The 10121-nt window shown below is 38.6% G+C and overlaps 1 pseudogene; it reads right to left on the bottom strand.

Annotated features, from left to right (window-relative positions):
- Window positions 1-6339: 6339 nt before the first annotated feature.
- Window positions 6340-7257, bottom strand: LOC147602875 (reticulon-like protein B12 pseudogene; annotated as a pseudogene).
- Window positions 7258-10121: the final 2864 nt, after the last annotated feature.

Genomic DNA, 10121 nt, shown 5'->3' with positions numbered 1-10121 from the left:
TTTTATTATAAAAAAATTATTCTTATTAAATTTAATTTTTATGCATAATAGAATTTTTTTATTATAAAAGTGTTATTCTTATTAAAATTGATTTCTATGTATAGAAAGATGGATAATGGATTTTTTTTATTATAAAAGTGTTATTCTTATTAAAATTGATTTCTATGCATAGAAAGATGTATAAAGAAAATTTCTTTATTACAAAAGTGTTATTCTTATTAAATTTGATTTTTATGCATAGAAAGATGCATAAAGGAATTTCTTTAATTACAAAAGTGTTATTCTTATTAAATTTGATTTCTATGCATAGAAAGATGCATAAAGGATTTTTTTTATTACAAAAGTGTTAATCTTATTAAAATTTATTTCTATGCATAGAAAGATGCATAAATGAATTTTTTTATTATTATAAAAAAGTATTATTCTTATAAAAATTAATTTTTATGCATAAATAGATGCATAAAGAAATTATTTTTATTTTAAAAGTGTTATTTCTATTACATTTGATTTTATGCATGAATAGATGCACAAAAGGATTTTTTTTCAAGTGTTATTCCCATTGAAGTTTATTTTTATGCATAAAGAATTTTTATATCAAAATTAAAACTCTCTTAAATTGTATGTTTAAATTCTATGAGTATTTGATAAATGAATAATTAAATACTCTAAGAGAGAAATTTCTATCATTTTATATTCACATGGATTGTAAAAAAAAAAATTCAAAAAATCTATCGAGATCGAAAGAATGAGATAAATGATTAATTTATTCCTCATTGGAATTCGTAACTAATTTAGAAATCAGTTAAGTGAATATTCAAAGAAAGAAATACAGTAAAATAGTAACTAAATTATCAAACCTTTTCGAGAAAGATAGTTCAGGAAAAATCTTATCCGACTCGAACCTTAAATCAAACTATAACCAAGACTAAACTCTTTCGTGAGTTTTGAGGCAAGAAGAAAACTATAACCAAGACCAAACTCTTTCGTCAGTTTCAAGGAACGAAGGTGAGACCAATTTAGAAAAATACACTCAAAACTCCTGCCAAATCTGAAACTAAGTTTGAGACCCTTCGAATTGATCTGTGGATCAAGGTTATAGAATTTGAGGAATTCTGGTATGAAATTCAGAATTCCGATCAAGAAGTTCTAGGAATACTGATTCAAGAAATACTCCTTGTATTCAAAAGAGGATCAAGGTTATAGAATTTGAGGAATTCTGGTATGAAATTTAGAATTCCGATCAAGAAGTTCTAGGAATACTGATTCAAGAAATACTCCTTATATTCAAAAGAAAATCAAACTAAAAACTTGCATAGAAACCCTATTTTCTTAAAGGACTATCTTACGCCAGAATGCTGGAGGGAGCATTTGGTATGTCAGAATTAATGATCAAGATATCCCAAAGACAGTCATCAATACTCGCTATGGGCACTATGAATTTACTATCGTGCTGTTTGGATTGACAAATGCCCTAGCTACATTCAATCGCCTAATGTAGAACATTCTCAGAGAATACTTGGATGATTTTGTTCTTGTTTTCTTTGATGATATTCTGATTTACTCAAAGAATGCAGCTGACCATGAAGCTCACGTCCGTAAAGTTCTTGAGATTCTAAGAAAGAAGTACCAACTCTTTGCAAAAAAGAGCAAATGCACTTTCTCTGTCGACCATGTTGAATACTTGGGCTTTCTAGTATCCAAAGACGGAACTCCAGATTCCGCAAAAGTCCAAGCAGTCATAAATTGGCCTGAACCAAAAACAATGAAAGAAGTCACGGGATTCTTGGGATTAATTGGTTGGTATAGAATTTTTATACCTAAGTATGCTCTCATAGCTTCCCTCTGACTAATCTTCTCAAGAAGAATATCCCGTTTCAATGGTCTGCCAAGTGTCAAAGCACTTTTGATAAGCTGAAGACCGCCTTGGTAACCAGTCTCGTTCTAAAGTTGCCAAATTTCTCTGTACCCTTTGAGGTAGTATCTGATGCCAGTGGTTTTGCCCTGAGAGGTGCGCTCATGCAGGAAGGTCATGCAGTGGCCTATGAATCCCGAAAACTCAGAACGCATGAGAGAAATTATGCTGTCCCACCACCACGACCTGGAGCTACTTTCAGTAGTCTATGCCCTGAAGTTGTGTATACATTACCTACTGGGTCAAAGATTCACTTTGATGACAGATCATCAGAGCTTAAAGTGGATCTTCACTCAGAAGGATCTCAATGGATGCAAACCCTACAGGAATTTGAATTTGAAATCAAGTACGGCCCAGGCAAAGAAAATGTGGTAGCAGATGCCCTCAACAGAAAAGCCTCCTTGCTTTTGCAAAAAAAAAATGCTTGTCTATGTAATCATGTAACCTTTGTATCATAAATAATATCGCTACATAGTAGATGCCAAAAAATCATGATAATAGAAGAGCTAGATGAGATAATCCATGATGACCTATAATTCCATTGGTTTTAATCCAAATGTGCAAGGCTCCATTGATTTGGAATACCACGAGTCGATTGATTCGCCAATCCTGATTTGTGTTCTACAATTCAATTTTAAAGCTGGAGAACTATAAGTAAATACATGTAGTGCGACCATCTATGTCAAGGACGGGGGTGCATGTGAGCCTGGACTCTACCATGCCTATGTGTAGTAGTATGCTCTCCAAGCATAAGGGACCTTGAATCTACCGTCATCTCATGAAAACTATAAGCTCTTCTCTACCACCATTCCAAAAGCCCTAAGCTCCTCTCTTTTCTCTTTGTACACAAAGACAATGTCGCGAGCGAAGATTGCAGCTCTCAGCATCCTTTGCATGTCCTCCAAATAATTATAACCAGAGTTTATTCTACACTACCCTTAGACATACCATCTTTCAACATCCTTCACATGTACTCTAAATAATTATAACTAGAGCTCATTCCTACACTTCTCTTAGATATATCATCACCTACATTCATGATAATGGCTGTCTGGATCAAACATCCACATATGCATACTATGAATTTTTGCCACCACCACATATGTACATGATATAGGCTACAATTTCTTACCGCCACCCTTATCCATATTGCATAACAAATAATTTCTTCATGAAAACACATGCCTATGTGGATCAAAATTTACACCCATAGGCTATATATGATGTCTACCTCTAAGATTGTCCTGCTGAAAAAATATTTTAATTTTCTACTCTTTTAACATGCTTAGGTGAGCCTCCATAGTTACCATCTTCTACATATATATATGAATACAAGTCTACCTTTACACACCTATAAGTTGACCTCTTTAAACTCTTAGCATTGGTTGTATATCATGCCCACTATCTGCTTATAAATAATAGAGCAAATAATTATGTCATGCAAACTGTCAAGCTAAGTATATACTAAAGGCTTTACTATTTGGATCTAGAAATAGACTCGAGGATGTTTATAGATTTGTTCATAAATTATGGAGCTTATATTGTTATGTATTCTAATATTTTTGAGTGCTTATCAAATAATGTGCATATTTATGCATAGTGGTAGAATTTATCCCAAGAAAGTCAAAAAGACTCTAGATACCCCGTTCTTTGCATACACAGTGTGGCTAGGCCCCAAGATTCAGATTACGGAGGGTGGTTTCTCTCAAATTTTTGAAAGATGCTCTAGGACATTTTTTGGCCTCAAAAGATCACCCTCTTTCTTTGGTTCTAGAAAATAGATGTTTGGTGCAGTTAGCATGTGGTTAGCCATTTGGCGATCAAGTAGCTGCTTGTTTGAGGTGTGGACACCCTTAGGAGTCTCATTGACATTGTCTTTGGATTGCCCAAAGGCTCAACAGGTTTGGCGGTGGATTCTATGAATTGTCATGATGGATAGGACCTCGATCCTCCATATCATTTCTTGGGGCACTGTCACTTGGGACAACATAGAGACTAAGGTAGCATGGGTTACGAGAAGGAAGGTGGGGGGCTAGCCCTTTAGGTCTCTTACCTTCATATTTCAGCACTACCAATCACAGCCCCATCATCCTAATCATTGGACTCTAGGCTTGTGCCAGAGGTGGGTGATTTATGGTACCATTATACCCTGGCACATATGTAGATCTCACTATAGTGAAGCGATTGAGGGCACCCACACTCTTCTTGTAGAGTTCATCAGGATAATTTGGCTCAACATCACTCATATTCTCCATGCGTTGTGGTGGGGCAAGCTACAGGGTAGATTTTACTACATGTAGAAATGAGGGGAAGTTTTCTTGCATCTTTAGCGGCATGGACCTTTTCTTATAGATAGAGGTGGTGTCCCACTTGGTATTAAAACCACCTATGTGGTTATTCCCTACCCCTCCTCCTATATGAGATAGCCTTCTCCTCATAGAGCAGCCAGTCAGAGAAGAAGTGCATCTTTATGCACCTTTTGATTCTTTGATCCCCACCCATTAAGCTTAATGCATGATTGCATAAAGCTTATGCAATAATGCATCAAGCATAATATTGATACATCAATTCAATGCATTATGCAATTTAATACAATAATACATAAGCTTAATGGATGAATGTATAATGCAAAAATATTAATTATTTATGCTAATACATGCATAATTACTAGAGGCAGAGAAAACTCAAGAAATAATCCCTAGCACCACCTGAAGTTGCATGAGGATGCCGCATGCTAGGGAGATGGCACCATGGATGGGATAGCAGTGTAGTGAGCATAGAAGGAGTTGAAGGGTGAGGACTAGGAAAAGTAGAACTATGAAGGGTAGACAAAGGAGAAGAGAGAGGGGTAAGGAAGGTGGTGGGATACATGTAAATGGATGACTATGGGACATCTTACATGTTAGGCACATAAAAGACAAGGTATAAGCTCTAGAGACTCAATTGCTTGGCCATGTACCTTAAGTTCATCCAGTTTCAAGCTGCCTATGCCTTTAAAATATGTTGCAAATTTGAGTCAACTACGGGTATGGGAGGGGTACTAAAGGATTCCCCTTCATATATCCGATCTTGGTCCATGACCATGATGGCCATATCTATATGCATATGAACATTACATAAAAACATAGCTTACATAGAGAATACATTACATAAAAATCTTTATGCATAAAAACATTACATAGCCCACATACAACATACATATCTTACATAGAGCATGTGTATGATGTATGCATGCTCTACACATAAACACAATGCATAATGCATTACGCTTAATGCATTATGCCTTTTTGAATTAAGCATTAATACATTACACTTAATGCATTATGCATAATGCAATAATGCATTAAGCATTATTTTGTTTATGCTTAGTGCATTACACATAATGCATTGAGCATTAATGCATTAAGGATATGTATAATACATTAAGCATTAAGCATAATGCATAAAGGTGTTATGCATTATGCATTATACAATAATGATTAATGCATTAAGGCATTACACATTAAGTATATGCATAATGTATGAAGCATTATGCATTATGCATTATACATAAGCTTAATGCATAATACATTAAGCATAAGCTTATGAATGCATTATGCAGCATTAATATTATGCGTAATGCATTATTGCACAACGCTTATGCAATAATGCATGAGCTTAATGCATATTCTTATAAATGGATTTTACAACGCTTATGCAATAATGCATTAAGCTTAATGCATATTCTTATAAATTGATTTTACATTAGCTTAATGCATAAGCTTATAGGCACATGAGTGACATATTGACCCCCCAGTAGCCAAGGTTGAGCAGGCACAGACTCTAGTAGTTATGGATTTGGGAGAACCGGGCACTCGCACACCTCTAATGGGACCAAGGGGAGTGGACTTGGCGTGATCATACTAGCCATGAGGAGACTCTAGATACCCTATTCTTTTCATACACCGTTGTCGTGACGTGGGCGGTATTGCTGGGAAAGTGCGAGACTTCTGGCTGTGAGAGTCGTTTTCAAATCCCACCAAGGAAACAGAATATATATCTCTTCAAGAGGCACCACTAGCAGAAGCTGGAACCATAATATTTACATACCAAATCTCAGCAAGACATATGAGTTGTACCAAAAACCATCATAAGCATCATGGTTCAAACCAAAATCCAAGGTTGATAACATTATAACTTGTCATAAAACTCAAAACATCAAACCCCAAAAAAAAACATCTCATAGGTTTTTGCACTCCAGAAAATCAACTCATGGCATATACATCCAAGACTCATGGCCAACCATCATCTGGTTCCAAAACCCAACTCCACATGGTACTGTGTTCCTATGATCCTTGCAGTAACAATTTCCATCTTGGGCCTACCCGTTGCCTACACCAGTAGCAGCTCAACCATCATCTCCTTGCGCTGTCAACCCTTGCACTTCATCACTGCGCCACCCACTGCACCAACAAGCCCAAAGGCGGCTTCCACCAGTCGCGTTTTGCATACAGCTCAATCTGATCTTCGTATGTCTCATAGACAATCGGGATCGTGTGAGAGACGACAACAACAAGGTACACCAACGTTAGAAAGTGCAACCAGCCTACTGACAACCCCACAATACTGCCACGACCTTCGGAAATAGCTTGAAATCCTTCCCAAGAACTAAATCATGCACAATGGTCAGAACTTTATTGATTTCCACCCGCAAAGCTGAGGCAAGGCTTCTCGCTGCCTCCTCAGAAATGTGAAGATCAGGTAAAGGTGGAGGGGACCTATTCAAGAATACTGCAGCGTTTGACCAGACAAACAGAACAGCAAAAGTGACAAGGAGCAGACTTGAAAAGATCTTCGACAGAGTGTAGCCTGAATGCTCAAGAATGAAGTATGCAATTGTGGCCACAATCAGTATTCCCGCTGACATGAACTTGTCTCGCCATAGAAAACTATCAGCAACCTTTCCACCACCAAGAATCTTATGCAGAGATCTCTGTCGATTGAAAAGGTGTGCTTTGGTGGGGTGGGGGCCTCCTCTGTAGCTTCCGACCTCCTCCAGGATACCGGCTCCCTTTTCCCGCCATCCTCTTTACTTCGCTCCCCTCCTTTTCGTTTTTTCTACCACCTTCTACGCCTTCGCCCTCTTCTAGATGTCTGTGCTGGCAACTACCCAAAACCCCCACGTGGCCATTAAAATTATTGGCCATGTGTATATTTTTATTTATTTTATTTCCTTTCAAAGCCTAAATGATGGCCACACTTAATGCTAAAAGAGCCCCTCCTTCCTTCACTTTCGGATCATCACGTCGTGCCCACGACCTTCCAATACCAGAGCTGCAATATTTGCTTTGAATCATCAGCATCATTATTACCAAGACACGACCATTTCCCAATCATGTTGAACCTCAATCAAATGCCACTATCATCTCAAGCATGATTTCTGAGCATTTTACCATCTCGTGGGGCCAAGAAAAGCTGTTAAATACTCAAGCAAAATCCAAACCTATGTACATAGGCACAGGGACTTCTGCTAGCCCCCAAGGTTCACTATAAGCATAAAAACTCCACGATTCACACCACACTCATGTACTGAGGCTTCGAGACCTGGCTCAGCTTCAGCTCGTCTTATTGAACCTCATTTACAATATGAACATATGTACATGGGCATCATATAATGACTCAAGTCATGGCACTTTATCCCATGCATCTGAATTTGGCCTCACATGCATGGTTTCACACCATAGACATGCCATGGCACGACATCCACCCCCTCTAAACCTGCACATCCTCCGGTATGTGCCAAGTCATCATCAAGATCCACATATATCTGAATGTCATCTTCATACATTAATCAGCAAAAAGAACCTGTCATCTGGCCAACCCCCATGTTTGGAACACTTTAAAGTGTTTCAAACCAAGCTTTGGTATCCATAAATATCAAGCAAGTAAAAAAAACAAAGCCTTCTTGATTATCCACCATTGTTCTACATTCAATCCCCAAATACATTTGTTATGGTTGCCAACAATCCATATACCACATTTGCATTCCACATGAGCCTGCTCCATTGACTTATAACATATCCTTGGTTCAAATACACATAATGGCATCATAGCAAGCCATTCATCACATTGTGCTCTTTTGCATATTACCTCCTCATCTATCTTCACCACCAATATGCTGTCAAAGCCTTTACATGCTTCACATGCATCTATGCAAACTGGTGCAAGAAAATCAAGGTGTGATGCTACATCAAAATGTCTTGGTCCATCAATAGTATAAACATCAAAAGCATCATCTTTGTCATGTAAACAAAACACATCTCTAGCATCATCAAGAGTGCAAGAAGCCTCATTCATAGATTGTTGGTTACCGATGTTTGCAAATAGAAACTCATCATCATCAAACAACTGAGCCATCCCAAGATCCTCACTGTCTTGAGAAATAGACTCATCCACATAAACATTAACTTCACTAAACTAATCCTCTAACAAAACCTGCTTGCCTTGAAAGAGAAACTCCAATCAAACCATCTGCAAAGCAAACATCCTCTGAAACAACATTTGTATGACTTCCGGTCACATATGCACTATCCTCCATAACATCATTAGCAACATGCATATCATCAACACCTTGAACACTATCAAACAAACATGGCAAAGCATTCATAGAAGCATCATAACCATCATCCATGGCATCTCCTTCGTCATTTTCCCTCTTACGCTTTTCCTCTACCTGTGCCTCATTATTCTGGCATTTTGCAATGTAGGCATGAACAGATTGAGAATCCACAAGTTCTTCCCAGCCATTCTCAAGACGTATACAGTCTCTTGCCTCATGCAAAGCCTGCTTAGACACCTTCTTTGACGCAATTAGCTCCATTGTTGATGGCCAAAAATCTTCACTCTCATAGTCTTCATCCTTCTCAGATTCCTGCTTTGATTGACTGGCCTTTAACCTAGAGGTTGCTGCCTTCAACCATAGAGATGGCATGGCTAGCAGCCATATCCTCAACCAGCTTTTTCATCCCTCCTTTCCCAAAGTTTGTGCTTAACGGAAGACCAGTCTCTGTAAGGTGGATTTTTCCATCTTTGAAAAATACAAGTTGGTTTCTGAGGGCTTCCTTATAGCTGGCACAGTATTTTTTTGCATGTTCTGGGTCATCACACCATATACATCTGAATGTAAACCCTTCTTTGCTTTGAGGCCTTTGCATAGAAGCCTGCCCTAATGGTAGCCCTTTTTCCTCAATCTTGGACATCTTCAGTTTTAGGTCTCGCATGCCCTTAATAAGCTCATCCATCGGCCCTTCTACCTTTGGGATTGCAGCAGCAGGTTTTGGTAGATTCTCAGGGGTAACAGTTATAGGAGTTGCCAAGCTCATTACCATTTTATCCCTCCTTCGCTGTCGCTTTGCTAGCATGGTGACCGCGCATCCTTGACATCATTCCAATCATTCTTTAACCCCTGCTCCGTATCCTTATCCTCAAGGAGAATTTCCAGTTCTTCTTGGAGATCTTTCCCAGCTGCTTGTAAGAAGAGCTCTGTTTTTTCCCTGTCTAAGGTTGTGCGCTCTATCCTTGACAGCTGGGCATAGCGCTTCTTAAACTCTCTTAGCAACTCTGTGGCAGAAATTCCGATTTTGGGTTTTGTAACCCACTCCAAGAAAGTTCGCTTGGTCACCCGCTCGGAATCCTCCATGAAATAATCATCCTTCAAAGCAAGCTTGAACTCCTCCCAATTTCTGCCACCATGTGCTGCCTGTAATCCTCTTATGCGCTCTCTTATTTCAGGAACACATACCAGCTCAAAGCTTCGAACCATATCCTCCTCAGTCACCCTGTTTAGCTCCATTTCCTTTGTGTAATTGCGCAGGTACTTTGTGATGTCTTTACCATCAAATTGATCCACCTTCTTCACGATTGACTTCAGTGCTTTAGTCGTGGAAATTTGCCCCCTCTCAGTCGCTTACTGCTGTTACATATACATAGTAAACATCTGAAACATTTGCATAACCCCGGGGTCAAAATGAACCCCCTGTCCCTCAGGATTCTCAGCCATAGCTTGCACTGTGTATTTCACCACTAACTCTCACCTCAGCAGTTTCACGTCGGGTTCACCAGAGCTATCGTGACGTGGGCGGTATTGCTGGGAAAGTGCGAGACTTCTGGCTGTGAGAGTCGTTTTCAAATCCCACCAAGGAAACAGAATATATATCTCTTCAAGAGGCAC

This window comes from Cibotium barometz, chromosome 65 (assembly GCF_041138505.1).
Source record: "Cibotium barometz isolate CiBa-2024 chromosome 65, ASM4113850v1, whole genome shotgun sequence".
NCBI classification, from domain to species: domain Eukaryota; kingdom Viridiplantae; phylum Streptophyta; class Polypodiopsida; order Cyatheales; family Cibotiaceae; genus Cibotium; species Cibotium barometz.
This window is presented reverse-complemented; position numbering and strand designations above follow the sequence as displayed.